General features: G+C 35.8%; 1 protein-coding gene across 8 annotated transcripts in view; it reads left to right on the forward strand.

Moving 5' to 3' along the window:
* Positions 1 to 417: 417 nt before the first annotated feature.
* ZFAND6 (zinc finger AN1-type containing 6) overlaps positions 418 to 15571 on the forward strand; it is a 73439-nt gene continuing 58285 nt past the window's right edge. For 3 of the 8 annotated variants that reach the window (XM_079128455.1, XM_079128456.1, XM_079128453.1), the window contains exon 1: positions 434 to 571. The gene's annotated coding sequence lies outside the window, so the exon portion shown is untranslated. Of the gene's footprint in view, positions 572 to 10259; positions 10812 to 15571 lie in introns of those variants that run through there. The other 5 variants (XM_079128457.1, XM_079128459.1, XM_079128452.1 and 2 more) reach the window with 4 other exon arrangements.

Here is a 15571-nt window from a genome sequence, read left to right on the forward strand (position 1 = left end):
ATCACAACTCTTCCTGGCGCTTCGTTCAAGAAAAGAACACGCCCCTCGCTGTGAGGTACCAGGGGTACCTAACCAATATTACCAGACCCTTTTAAGTATCTGCAGGACCCCTAGAACTGTCCGCGCTCTGCAGTAGAAAGGGAGAAACTAAGACAGGAAAAGACCCCCAGAGAACGCTAAGGAAGGGACAGTGGAGGTGGAGGTAGGAGGAGCGTCCCCCCTTGTTTCGCCCCGCCCCTCATCTCGGCTCAGACCAATGGCTGCGTGCTCCGAGGTTTAGCCCCGCCCCTCCCTGCCTCCTTCGGCCCGCAGCTCCGCCCGGGTCGGTAATAATTAGGCTGCGGGCGGGGGATGCCGCGTCAGCGCCGGGCATTGACCAATCCCGGGGCTTTCCTCCGCGTTCACGTCATAGGCCGAACAACCAAACAGAAAAGTTTAATAAACAGCGGACGGAGGGGCCGGAGGCTGCGGGGCGGGAGCGAGCAGGGGTTCGGCGGCCTCACCTGTCCCCATTCACCGGCGGCGACCGGCGGCGGCGGGCAGCGCGTCAGGCGGAGAGAGCCGCCGCCAGGTGAGGAGCGCGGTTGGCGAACCAGGGGCCCGGCGCTGCCCCTCCCCCGCCCGCTCCCTTCCCCCACCGGGCTGAGGCTAGGCGAGGTCCGCCCCCGTCCCCTCCCGGCGCGGGCGAGCCGGAAGCGGAGGGCTGCAGGCGGGCGCAGCAGGTGGTGGGCCCCTTGTTGCCGCGCGTTCGCTGGCCCGGGCTTGGCGTTGGGCCGGGGCCGGGGTCGGGGCCCGGACCGGGGCGCGGCGGGCGCTCGCGGTCCTGGGCCGGCTTCCGGTCGGTGGGCGCGCCGGGGTCCTGGACCCCAGTCCTTGCGGGCCGCGGAGGCGCGGACGCCAACCGCCCTGACCCGATTCCGAGCAGTTGGCGGGTGGGGGTCAGGGACCCCCGGGCGTCCTCCGTTGCGCCCCGCCCGCCTCTCGGTCTGAGGTCCTCTTTGGAATGTTTTTCCACCTGCCGTGTTTTCAGAAACCCTTCAGGGGGTTAAACTGGAGCGTGTCAAACTCCCTTCTGACTGCCGAGGGGTTCGGAAGTTCATCTTTTCCCTGATCTTGTTTGGGTTGCTTAGAATTCTGAGTTATCTTTTTGTTCCTTTGAAATAGTATTTTCAAGTTTTTAAGTGTAGTTACTGTAAATAAGTAACAAAAAATATTGTTTTTAATCATTTTAACTTTATTTTGAAATACTCTACTAACCACACAGTTAAAACGCTGTAACTTGTCTTCACAACTCCAAAGTTGTTAATTGGCGAGAGGAAGCTAGGACCTTGGGGTCACCTACAGACAATTTATATATTAAGTTGTTTAGCCATAAAAATTGAGCAGCCTTAATGGATTTGATTCTCCGAGAAGAGAAACGGGATTAAATTCCTCTTGACACCAAATTGGAATTTGATTTTTTAAAAAATGTAAAATACCATAAACTGTGTGTGTTTTCATCCCGAACTGGAAACTGAACCAACTCACTACCACTGAACTATATTCCCAGCCTTGTGTATTTTCTATTTGAGACAGAGTCTTGCTAAATTGCTTAGGCTGGAACTTGCAGTCGTGTCACAGCCTCCCGAGTCACTGGAAATACAGGCGAGAAAATACCATAAACTTTTAAGTTTAGTTACGTAATAATTATGTCGCCGGTTTTAGGGCACTTGCAAAATTAACTTGCAGTCTCCAGAACTTCAATGGAAATAATTTGTAGAGTGTACACACTTAAATTTCCAAAACAGGTTTTCTTAAGGGTTTTTATTTTGTTGTTGTTGTTGTTGTTTTAAAAATATATTTAAAGAAGGCAGGGATCACACATGTACAAGAGGAAAATTTAGGGATTAATTATCTTGATTGTAGCGATGATTTCCGCGTGTGTATACATGTCAATACATGTCAAAACGTCACATTTTACACTGTAGTTTATTGTATGTCTGATATTTCTTAAAAATTAAGTAACTAAAACATATTTAGTATCACAAAAGAATACATAAAACGATATTGTATAGAAAGATATACTAAAAATGCATGACTTAAATCAGAACTGGAACATTACCAAAACTTGCATCTGCTTATGAGTTTCCATCTCTCCTGTAACCTGCCTCCTCTTACTGAAGTAAACATTGTACTTTAGTGAATTTTCTGTTTATCATTGTCTTGCTTTTTTAAAAAAGTAGTTTAATCACATATATTTGTATCTGCAAACAATGTGGCCCTTTAGTGTCCTTTTTTTTTTTTTTGAACTTAAAATACTAGTATGTGGCTGTGGTTCATTCATCTTGTTGCTTTATAATTCTACATTAACTTCCCATAACTCATGGGCATTTAGATGGTGGTGTTTTTTAAATTTTTTTTTTGCTTTTAACAGGTGTGCTATATGCATGTTTCTTGTTTCCAGTTCTTGTTGCACAAGTACAAAAGTTTCTCTATGGTAAATAATATAGATTGTATTAGAAGTTTTAGGTAATCAGAAATAGATTGCATATTCAGAAATAAAATGAATAAAAAACAGGGTTCTCTGTTTAAATGGAAGATCATAACCACAGTGATCAGTTCCTAGGTGAACATTTGCATGAAAAAACAAGATTCCTGTTAATCTTTACATAATGAATCTTTTCCTTCAAAATTACATTATAAAAAGTCTGGCACAACTTGGTATCCTTTTTCATTCAAAAATATTGTAGAAAAAACACTGCATGTTATGTAAAATAAATTGTTTTGTCAAACTTCCCCTTCCCCCCAGTCTCTGGCAAATTACTCTAAAAACTTCTTCACTCTTGGCATACTCTTGTAAAAGAAACTTCCTTAAGTGTATCTTCCAGTTTCTTGTGAACTTTAGTTAAGGGAAACACCTGTCAAATGGCAAAGCCTTTAAGGGAAAGCATTAGGACCAAGGTGCTACTCTATGCAATCACATTGTGTGACTTTGGAACATTTTTGAAGAAAGAGGATGTGTGATATTTCAGGATTTATAATCACATTTAAGTTATTTTGGTGGTTTGATAATGCCCTAAAGTATGCTTCCACAGTCTTTTGTCATGCTAAGAGCAATGCAGAGACAAATGAGGGAGCAATATTTCCTTAATTTCTTAAGGGTGTATGAGAGAGAGAGGGAGAGAGAAATGTGTATGTATAACTTTGAATAACTTGTTTTTGTTTGAAGGTATGAGAGTAGAGCATTTGTTTGTTTTTTGGAGTTATAGATGTTTTTATTTGCTTATTTTTGTATGTGGTGCTAAGGCTCAAACTTAGTGCCTCACGCATGCTAGGCAAGTGCTTTGCCACTGAACCCCAGCCCCAACCCAAGTAGAGCATTTTTGATATGTGTAGCTTGCAGACAAATATCCAGATGCTTTGTTTTTTGTAGTACTGTATTGTCCTGCTTTAAAAAAAAAAAAAAAGACATTTTTGTATTTGGTTATAAGGACAGTGATAATTTGTGTGTCCCCTACTTCTACCCCAAGCTTTAGAAGGAATAGAAAGTTAACGAAGAAAAGCTACTCATAACACCACCATAGATGACCATTATTAACAATTTGTTAGGCATACCCTTGGTCTTTGTGTGAATTTTTTTATTTCCTAAACTACTAAAAATTAATTCTAAACAGTGTTAGGCTTATCTCCAAAACTTATCCCAAATATGATTTGTTTCGCTACCATTGTTTTAGATAAGATGGTAATGGTAGACATCTAATTGGTATCTTGAAACTTTTCCCCTAGCTGCTCCTCTGGACAACAGTAATTTTAAAATATGTATATTAGATTATCGTATTCCCAGACTCAAAACCTTTCTGTGGTTTTTAAAAACACAAAATAAAATTCAAACTTTTTATTGTGGTTTATATCCACTGGACTGGCTATGCCAATAAAATGATGCAAACCACAAATTGGAGACACATTGAGTAATTTAAAAATTTCCAATAGCCACATTACAAAAATAACAGGTTAAATATATTTTATTTAACCTAAAAGACAATGTTTTAAACATACAATCAATATAAGAACTCATTCATGGAATATTTTACTTTTTAAAAATTGTCTGTATATATTCTGGTGTGTGATCCATTTGCAGTTCACCTCAGTTCAGCTAGCTATGTTTCAAATGCTCAGCAGCCACATGTGTCCAATGGTTACCAAATTGAACAATGTGACTCCAAACTATGTTGCCTTGTGTGTTTCACAGAGGTCCATCCTACCATAGACATCCATCCTGCCATTCTCACTCTTAAGTCATACATCTTTATCTATTCTGGCCTTTTTGAGATTCTTGAGAATGCCAAACTTCTTTCCTTAAAATTGTTCCTTCTTCCTGGAGCACTCAATCATATTTCTCTCCAGTAATCACTCCTTCAGAGATACCTTTCATTGAACACTGGTTACCCTGCTTTCTTTATGGAACCTGTCATCTGTACTGTTTTGGTAATTGCCTGTGTTCCCTGTTCAAATTAAGCTACTAAAGGACAAGACTTTACTCGTTTACCACTAAATCCCCGTGTATTAAAAAAATTTTTTTAATTTGGGTACAGTGGTTCATGCCTGTAATCTCAGCAACTTGGGAAGCTGAGGCAGAAAGATTGCAAGTTCCAGGCCAGTCTCAGCAATTTGGTGAGAATCTGTCTCAAAAAATAGAGGGGACTGTGTAGCTCAGTAGTAGGTAGAGCCTTTTTCCCTATCCTCCCCCCCACCCACTTCCTTTCTTCCCTACTTATGTTTTTAAGAATTCTTGATTCATACTTTCCTTTTATGGCTTCTACTTTGCTTTCATACTTAAAGGTTTCTTCTGCCCAGATAACTTTTATTCTAGTTCTTTTTATGGTTTCATTTTTTCACCTCCATCTTTTTCTCTTCATCTGGGACTTAGTTTGACATAATATATGAAGTGAAATAACTTACTGTTTTTCCTTAGTAGTTAATAAGTTATTGCAGCCCCATTTAAAGAAAATTATTTTCTTCTTTCCCCTAAATAAAACCACCCTTTTTCTTACACTAAGTGCACATACCCTTGGTACTTTTTTGCTTACTCAGTACCATTGAATTCCCCCCCCCCCCCGCCCATTTCCCACACAAATTCTTGGTTGCTGGGGATCTGACCTAGGACACTCAGGTTATACAGATGCACTGCCACTGAGCTGCTTTATATATATGTGCGTGTGTGTGTGTGTGTGTGTGTGTATATACACACACACATTTATAACATTTATATATTATATATAATTATATATAATTGTATATATTTAATAAAATGTTTATTTAAAAATTCCTGCAGTTGCAGTTTTCATTCTTTCAACAGCGTGAGCACCTGCTTCATTTCAGACAGTGTGCTAAGCTAAGTGCTGAGGATGCAACCATAAACAAGACAGGGTCTTTGCCTTCCTGGAACTTAGGCAACTTACAGATCAACAAATAATTTTCAGATTTTGCCAAGTGCTAGAAAGTAGAGAAATGCAAAGTATTAATTAGATATCCTGAGAATGTCTCTCATAGGATGTAACTTTTAAGTTGATTTGTACTACCAAGGTGTGTTTGAAAATTTCTTTAGCCTCCCCAATCTGTCAGAACATTTTTAATAATTTTTTTGGCAAAAAAAAAATTTTTGGTAAAGCTTGCTTTACAGTTTTGAACCATACATCCATCTTCCAACTGTAATATTGCCCCCAAAGCTTGCCCTGTGTAATAAATTTGGAACTGTGATTCTGAGTTCTAAGATCAAGAGGGACTGGGGGAAATTTCCCAAGTGAACTGCTAGCTTAAAGGGTACACAGAGTACTTGGCTTGATTTAGAACTTGACAGAAGATTGGAATGACTGAACTTTATTGAGGGAGGAGAAAGGGACAAACTTTATTGCAAGGCTTATTTTGGACACTTTCATTATCTTCAAGTGGTAGCGCTGCTTCCACCTCTCCTTCACCTTCCTGTCTAGTTTATTTAGGTTTGGTGATCCAGATAGACTCCTATACATAGTTCATTTTATTTTGCCCCTTTGTACTTCACTGTTTCTACTAACTATATTTTCACTTTTCTCTACTTGAATATGCTGTTTGCATATGCTGTTCTTTTGCCTAATTGTGACTTTCTTGAGGGATCATCCTCAATGCCACAAAATAGGTTAGGTCCTGTTGGCTCTTCGGATGTATTCATATTGGGCATTTTGTAAACACTTGTAGCAGCTGAAATTCATTAAGTGTGTGATTTGTTTTAGTGTCTGTTTCTTCCTCCAGAACTGTGTTTTACAGTCTGGTAATTATCAGCCACTTGTGGCTCTTTAACAAATTAAAATTAAATAATATGAAAAATTTAGTTTCTTACTGGTATTAGTTACATGTCAGGTGCTCAGTAGCCATATGTGGCTTTTGACTGTTGTACTGTACAGGAGAGACCTGGAGTCTTCCACCACTATAATAAAAATTAGTTTATAGTTATATAGTTAATGGCTACCATATCTTATTTAAATTAAAAATCACATTTTAATCAGGAATTGACATGTCCTATAAGTATGAACTTGACTTTTAGTATAAAGCAAGAATGAAAATATTTCAGTTTTTAAAAGGAATTGTATATTGAAGATATATTTTGCATATATTGAGTTAAAAATATATAATTACAATGAGTTTATCATATGTCTCTACTTATATTTCTTTTGGACAGTGCTGGTCTGATTCTAGACCAGAAGGATTTTTTTTTGTTTTAATTTTTATTTGTAGATGGACATGATACCTTTTTTTTTTTTTTTTTTTTTTTTTTGCGGTACTGGGGATTGAACCTAGGGCCTTGTGCGCCTTGTGCTTTCAAGGCAGGCACTCTTACCAACTGAGCTATATCTCCAGCCCTCATTTATTTATTTTTATGTGGTGCTGAGGCTGGAACCCAGAGTCTCACACAGAACCCCATCCCCCTCTAGACCAAAAATTTACACACAGAATGAGACTGTTCATTTTGTTGACCATAGGATATCAGCAGATAATACCAGCATATAGTAGGTTTTCAAAAGATTTGATAAGTGAATTAAACTGCCTCTGTTAGCTTTGAATGCCATTGTTTAATTGACAAGAGACTCTTACCTATTCAGCCTTTACTTTTCAGAATTAGTTTTCTTTGTGACTGATTTTTTCTAAATTGTCAAGACGCTTTCCTTTTGATATATATAAAAAATTAATTTTTCTTTTCTAATCTTTTAATTCCACACACACACCCCATTTAGGCAGCTAAGGAAACAGAAGGAAATAAAAGCCTACCAGACAAAAAGAAATAAAAGTCTACCGGTCTATTTTCTGTACATTTTTCTATGTCTAGCAGTTTTACTTAGATATCTATCATGTTATTTAGCACTTGAAAAATCTTTCTTGAGGATTGTGAATGCTCTTACTTATACTTTTGTCTCGTTGTTATTCCTGTTTCTTTTCAGGTTGCATTTATTGGTGATCTTGTTTATTCCTTTAGATCTAAAACAGAGGGCCTTACTGTCTCTTTTACAGAGATATCTTTTCCTATCAGTTTGGTTTGTGCTTTCTTATCTGTATATTGCCTTAATGTTTCCTTTTTATTCAGTGTTTGCCTGAATGAACCATAACTACCCTTCCCAACTCCCAAATACATGTTGTATATTTTTTTCTGTAATGGGTTAGAAGATTTATACCAGGAGTTACAAGCTCAAATACCTTACTCTTGTAGGCAGAGTGTATTTGCCAGGGAAGTATTTTTTGAATGGTATTTCTTAAAAAATTAGCCCTTGGATGATGGTTTTCAGACTTCATTTTTATTGATCCCAGTTATGTTTTGCTGATGTCAGGTTGGTTCTTTCATCAGCTACTGGCGTAAACCACTAATTGTGTGCAGAGAGAATGCCCAGGATTAATTTCTTTTGTAGGAAGAACAGTTTGAACTATTTGTAGTCCTTCAAAAATCAAAGAAAGTTTTTGCCCTGCTCTGTACCTATCCCACTGAAAGTTCTTCCTAGGAGTCTAGCTATCGATTTTTTTGTAGAGGGTCATTTTAATCAAAAGTAAAGAGGGACCAAGTTGTTCAGTGGCTTCTTCTCTTCTAAATTGATTTTAGCTGATAGATTTGGGAAAAAATCTCTGGACTCCTGCAAAGATTATACAATCATTCTTTGAATACTTCATGTTAAAAAAAGTGATATTGTCACATGCAAGCTGGGAGGGAACTTTTGTGGTATCTTATTGTTCCTATGGAGTAATGTTGTTTCATACTATACAATTTATGGTCTTGATATTGCTTCCTTTTATTTAGTTTTGTTGTTTTCTTCTGTTCCTGATTTAGAAATGGAATAAACACTCTTAATTTTCATCTGCAAGCTGCCTAATATAATTATTACCTCACAGTTCTTTCAAGTTAATTTTGGACAATCTGGAATCTCTTGAGTCCACATCTCCTTTCGTTTTTCTTGGTTATAGATTGAGATGGTCTTGGTGTTATATTAGTGTATTATTTGTGTCTGTTTCATGCAAATAATTAACTTTGAAGTGAAAAATAGACATCAGAGCAAAGGTTTATTTGGTCCCTGTGACTACTGATTTTAAGCTTGCCACATTTTAAGAACAAAACGTTTGCCATTTCTCTTTCTATAATCTTTAAAGTTTTTTGGCCATCTGTTTTCCTCAAGTCCTAGACTGTAACTCGTATTATGTATTCTTTCTGCTGATTGCTTCTGTACCTCTTTTGCTTCCTATATGTTGTTTTGTAAGAGTACCCACACAGTGGGAGAAAAACCTGAACTTGACTCATGAAGTGCTGGGCATTCAAAGCAGTGATTCCTTGCAAAGGATCTTGGGACTAGACCACTGAATTGGCTCTTTCAATTTGTCCACTTAAAGGGCATAATAGATTATGCAGCTGTTTGGGCTTTAGCAGGGTCTTGCTCCATATTCATGTCAGGTTGCAATTATGTGAATTTTCAGTTTGTTACAAAGACTTCTCTTTGTATTCAAAACAATTTTGTTCATTTGTATTCTAATATGTAAATTTTTTTGTGAAAAAGATGGTTGCAAGATTTTGAACTTTGAGACTATAAATCTAAATTAAAAGTTCTTCAATATATAAATGTATTGAAAGCAGGCTTTAAGAAACCATGTTAGGGCTGGAGTTGTAGCTCAGTGGTAGAGCACTTGCCTAGCATGTGTTAGGCATTGGGTTCAATCTTCGACACCACAAATAATAAAATAAAGGTATTGTGTCCATCTAAAATTAAAAAATTTTTAAAAAGTCATGTTAATTTGTTTTTATTTTGCATTCGATGAATTATATTCAGAATTTTTGATAAAGGAAAAAATTATACTTAACACATTAAATACTGTTGAACCAATCAGAAAATGATTGGTGTCAGTGATGTCTGATTGAATCAGGCTACTGAAACATAGCAGTTCTAATGAAAAAAAATTTATATCATAAAATGTAGCAAACAGTCATATATAAAGTCACAGCACACCTTTTCTGTTTAAAAATCAAAGTACTTGTATGGTATCTCTTTGAAATCTCTGTAGTAAAAATACCATTTAATGTAGTTTATCGAGTAGTTTAAAAGGAATATATCTTTCAGCTGCACTTCAGGATATCCCTGCCACCTTGAAGTGGGTGCACAATAGTTTCCATGCTTTTTTTAAAAAAACAACCATTAAGCCTGGTGCAGTGGTGCATGTCTATAATCCCAGTGATTGGGGAGGCTGAGGCGGAGGATTGCAGGTTAGTGAGACCCTGTCTGAAAATAAAAAATAAAAAAAAAGGGCTGGGAATGTAGCTCAGTGGTTAAGCACCCCTAAGTTCAATCCCCAGTTCAAAAAAAAAAAAAAGTCTGCCTGAACTTTTTACCTGGGTCTGGAGGTATAGCCTGGTAGAGCACCTGTCTAATGTGTGCCCTAGGTTTGATCCTCAGCGCTGCAAAAAATACATATATATATATATATATGTATATATATATATATAATAATAAATAAATAAATGCTCTATACTTGAGCATGTCATTAGAACAAATTCTTTTCCTTTTAGAACTGCATTTGCAATGTGTAAGCATTAACCTTGGCAGAACATACAGTGTCACACTTATTAAATGTGCTAATATAGAAATAATACTTCTGCCTAGTTTTTTCTTCAGTCTTAGGTGGAAATTATCAATCTTTGATGTCACTGAACATATTACTGTGTTGTGATATTGAGAGCTTGTCGGGGAATTTGATAGTTTAGAAATGAATCTTTTGCTTTTGGTATTTGAATGCATATTTTCACTCGTTATGGTCTTTAAGTCTTAGAGAACATACTAATTCAGCAAATTTTTGCATCCGTTTAAAATTTTCAGCAAAATGTGAACTATTAAATAAGAATCTATCTTTTAAAAACATAACACAGTCATCTTCATGGCTGTGTAAAACTAAACTTCATATTAAAGCTGCTTCTGTGGAATTTTTCATTGATGTTAATTAGTTTATTTATTTTTCATCCAGACAAAAGAGAAAGCAAATAGTATATGATGGGAAAACTGAAACATTACTCACTGTTTCTTTAAGAAACCAGCTTATCCAGGGGGTTTTAGTGCGTTTAACCTAACCTGCTAGCAAGGAAAAGTTCTTTAAAATAATGGATATTAGCCGTATCCAATCACAATTATCAGTTTCACTAACAGGGAGGAGATTTTACTCTTCAGCCACTAGAATTGGAGAAGGTGGAGCTTGGTATTCAGGTTTGGTTGCTTTGGAGTACAGCTTCAAGTGAAGTTAATCTGAGGTGAAGCAAACAGAAAATTGAGGAGGTTTTGTTGGTAGGATTTTTGTTCTAATCTTTTAATAATCTTATATTTTGTACTTTTGCTCCTTTATGCTTCTGTGTATGCTAGGTTTTGTTATTTCTATTTTCTGATGCACACTGAACATTAAAATTAAGCAGGGAAGCAGAACAAAAGGGCTGTTTGGACAGGAAATAGGTGTTCAGAGAATCAAACTTGACTTTATCATTATTTTTAGTTCAGAATTAGAGTGTCATAAAAACAATACGTGAATCAAAATCATCTCCAATAACAGGCTTTTCTTTTTTATTGGATATTGGAGCAGTCATTTGTCAGTTTTTATAAGTGACATAAAGGTCTATTTGATGTCATTTTCCTAAACCTAAAGTGCTAAGTTTCTAAAAGATAGAAAAATGTGGTAGGTTTAAATTTGTTCTTTTTAAAGGATTGAAATGCCAGCTGTTTAATTTTCTTTTTTACCCCTAGAATGTCCTCCTCCTTTTTAACTCTAGTGTATTTTAAATTTAGCAATATGTTGACATTTTTAATATGTTTACAATTTTAGCTTTGATTTTAAAAAGGTCATTAAGATATTTTACATAGAACAAAGTAAAACTGCTTTCTTCTCCAAACTCCTCATTTCTTTCAAAGGGGGAGATAAGTAATTAACACCCTTTGAAACAGGAAGTAGATGGATTTGTATTTTTAAAAACTATAGGTAGGCTACCAAAACTTGAAAAAGAAAGTATCTTCGAATCTGTTGACATTTCTTACATATGAAATAATGGTATGTTTCAGTACTGTATTTTTTCTTTGGAGACTGCTTCCTTTATGTTGTTGCCCTTTGCTCTCATAGATAAGATATAAAAGTTCTTTTCAATTATCAGTCCAAATGCCAACTGAGCATTTTCACTGTGCTGCTCATTCCTAAAACACAGAGAGGTTTTTAAATTAATGCTTTTCTACTATCTCTGTTGCTTAAACAATAATAAAAACAAGTCACCCATATACCCACAGTATCATTGTGTGGTGGCCTTATTTTCTCCATCTTTCCTTCTATATATTATTGCTTTTTCCAATAATTGTGAATAAGAGCAGTTTTGTATGTTTTTACACTAAGCTATATCTGTTTTTAAAATGTTGTAATTCTAGTAGCTATGCAATGAAAGTTCATTTGAACTTAATCTAGTCTTTTGCCTGTTCTTTTAGGTTGTTCCTAATTTTTCATAATTTCAAATGGAATTACATTGAATACATTTCTGTGGATATCTCTAAAATATTTTCCTTTTAAAAACATTTATTTCTTTTGGAACAACCCCCTGGAGTGTACTTATCTAGATCAAAGGAAATGAACAATTCACTGGCCAGATTGCTTTTCAAAAAGGTTATACCAATTTATATTACCATGCTTCAAAATTTCTCTAATGGGTAACCCCTTAAATTTTTTATTACCCTTTGCCTCAGGACTTCTGAGTTATTCATTCAGTTTTTCCCTAAACAAATAGCCTATTTTAAACTCCATTTTCTAAGATAAAGAAGGATCTAAATCCATTTTCTGGATATTAAAATTAGCTGAAGGAAATGGGGAAAATTTTTACCCACTTAAGTGGACAATTATATTTTTGTTGGGTATTTTATTTATTATATGTATTGCTATTAACAAGTACAGGGCTTAATATTTTACCCTGGCTTTGTTGTTTATTTCAGCACAATTTAATATGTTTTTCTTCTGGTAAGGACACAACAGAAGAAATATTTTCTTCTAAGAAAATATATCAGAAACATTTTTAGAGAGTGACCTGGAGTAGTTCCAGTTAACATTACCTGTCTCTGAACATGTATGAATAGCCATTGTCACTGTGCATTTCTGAATTTTGGGGTTTTTTAAATACACTTTAGAAACAGAATTTGTATGCATAGTTCTCAGTTTTAAATGGTATAGTAGTAGCACCTTTACAGTATTTCATAGGTTTTCAGTTAAAGGTAAAAAGATACCTGTGTATACACAAAGTGGTTCTAGTCATGTTGTTTCTGTTCGTCTGAGCGCATTCTTTGTTTGGCATTAACTGCTGATTATGTATGCTCTTACTAACTACTCCTGCTAAATGGAATAGGCTTCAACTGTTCAAGTTATGAACTAGCTAACAAATGTTGCAGAATAAACTTGAAATTGTTTTAAAGCAAAATTTGAGACAAAATTACTAATTTAATTAATGGGACAATGAAAAGCTACAACTCATTGATTCAAGATGTAGTTGAATGTGTGTGATCTTAAACAGTCTAGGTCATTTTGCATTTTAAATAATTTTAACTTATTTTCTGCAAACATTTCAGTATACTGATAATTTGATACCTAATTATGTTTGTTTCCAGTGGGAAACAATTTTATTTAAAAAGAGTCTATTTTGTTTGTTATGGTTAAAGAATGACTTTTCCAGACACTCTGGTTTTCTTAACATTTGGAATAGAAGAGAGAAATTTTAATTAAAAATAATTAAAGATTTCCCTATTTATATCAAATATTTCCCTTATTCTGAATTTGAGAACATGTAATCTATTTTCTTATCAAATCATTGCTACCAGGTAGAGCTAAAGATATGTAAATATAATTTAAAATCAAATTTGACTGTTGATTACATTTTAATGGATACCCGAGGTAAAGACTTACCTGCTCTTTTACTCTTGAAAACCCTAAAATTTTGAGAAACCTTGATCTTTAAAGGTTCTCTACTACAACTACTATATTGCCTTGGTTGACAGAAGTAAGGGTATCTTCTTAGTTCATTGATTTTACCAGGGAGAGTAAAAATGAACTTTGGGTTGGGGGGAGTGCTATTAAATTGACCTAGATGTTGGGGCAGGATATGAATAATGATAACTCTGTTTTATCTTTCACAGTGGAGAAAATGGCAAAGGGGATATGAAATGCTATCAGAATCTCCATTGTTAGCGTTTTCAGGAGAATGTAGTGATCCTTTCCCTCCTAATAATATAAGGAAAATTTTTTAATAAGCAGTAAGTTGGGAAAACTTGAAGGAACCTACAGCCAGTGGCTTAGCGTTTTTAAGGTCTCTTTCTTCTCTGTAATAGGGGAATTGCACAGTTACAAAATGTTTTTCCTGTATGGCTTCCATATGAAAGTAGGTAAATGTTTTAAGAGTTGACTTTTGTTGATAATTTAGGAAGTGTGCTTATTTATGAACTAATGTCTATGAGCCTGTTTGGATTAATTTGGTTTTCTGTGTTTGCATGTTATTGAACTTGAATAATGAGCTTGAAACAGTTTATTATTTGAACTGTTAAGTTGTGGTTAGCAGTGTTTGGGTAGAAGAAAGCAGATCCATCTATCGCTCTTTATACATTTAAATTTTTTAAAAAATTGTTTTCTTTTTAGTTATACATGACAATAGAATGTATTGACAAATCATACATACATGGACTATAACTTCCCATTTTTGTGGTTGTACATGATGGTGACGTACACTGATTGTGTATTCATATATGAACATAGGAAAGTCATATCCAAATCATTCTCTTCATACATTTTCTCTCTTCCTCCCTTCCTTCTTCATACATTTTCTTTTCCTTCTTTAAGCCAGCCCCTAGGTCCCTTCTCCCTCTTTGATTTTTCTGAGTCCTGTTCTTGATTTCTCAGTAACATTTAGTGCTCTTGACAACTTTTTCCATTTTAAACTTCCTATGAGTTTCATGACATTTCTTGTGCTTCTTCCTGTTTATGGTCTTTGTGTCCTTTGCAAATATTTCCTCTTTTCAATTATTAAATAATGGAGTTAATAGAATTTTTAACACTGCTTACTCTATACTTCCATATCTTTTATTAACATTCTATGTGTGGTCATGGTTTCAAGAATTTGAGACCTATATTCATCAAACTCACTAAATGTACCATCCAAGTAAGAACCTGGGTGTCATTCTGATTCTTTCTTCTCCTTCACCCCCAGTGAGCAATTTTTTTTTTTTTTCTTTTTTAAAGATGGGCATCTTCTATGTTGTCTAGGTGGCCTCAAACTCCCAATCTTACTGTCTCAACCTCCCAAGTAGCTGGGATTGCAGGCATGTGAAGCATTTATAACTCTAGTATCTCTAGAATCTGTCCACTTCTTCTTTTCACCCACGTAGCTCAGCCACACTATGATTTCTCAATTAGATTACCGAAAGTCACCTAACTGATCTTTACTTCCCATTTTGACTCTATATAATACATTATTTACTGTACAGTCATGTCTGTTTTTTCTCTGCTCATAATTCATTAATGATCACTTGTTGCCCTTTGAACTTTTAACTCCTAGGGTGCATAATACCAGCTAATTCTGGGCTCAACATTCAGGTAGTCCCAAAACAACCTTAAGTGCTAACTTTTGTTGATGTTAGTTAACAGTGAGACAATTTAGAAAGGCTAATTTGTGCAGAGTTGCCTTAGCTCCTAAGTAGTGAGCGCACTTTGAACTGAGGTTTGACAAAGTCCCCTTCCCTTAAGTGTACTGAGCTGTGTATCTTTCTAAACGGACTCCTGCTTTTTTTTCTCATATCATTCTACTTCATCCTTTACCCAGTTCTTCCTTCCAGAGTGTGCTCAAAATTTGCTGCCTAAGTCTAAAAATGCCTTAAGAAAAACAAACATTTTCAAAAAAGCATTTCTGACCATTTTTTGGAACATTCTGAAAAATATACCACATTTTACCGTCCCCAAGTTATAACAAGTTAAAAGGGAAGAGTAAAAGTAATTTTCCTTATGTGGTTAGTTTTGAATTTCAAAGCTGATGAATTCCTCACAT

Source organism: Sciurus vulgaris (assembly GCF_902686455.1).
Source record: "Sciurus vulgaris genome assembly, chromosome: 2".
Taxonomy (NCBI): Eukaryota; Metazoa; Chordata; class Mammalia; order Rodentia; family Sciuridae; genus Sciurus; species Sciurus vulgaris.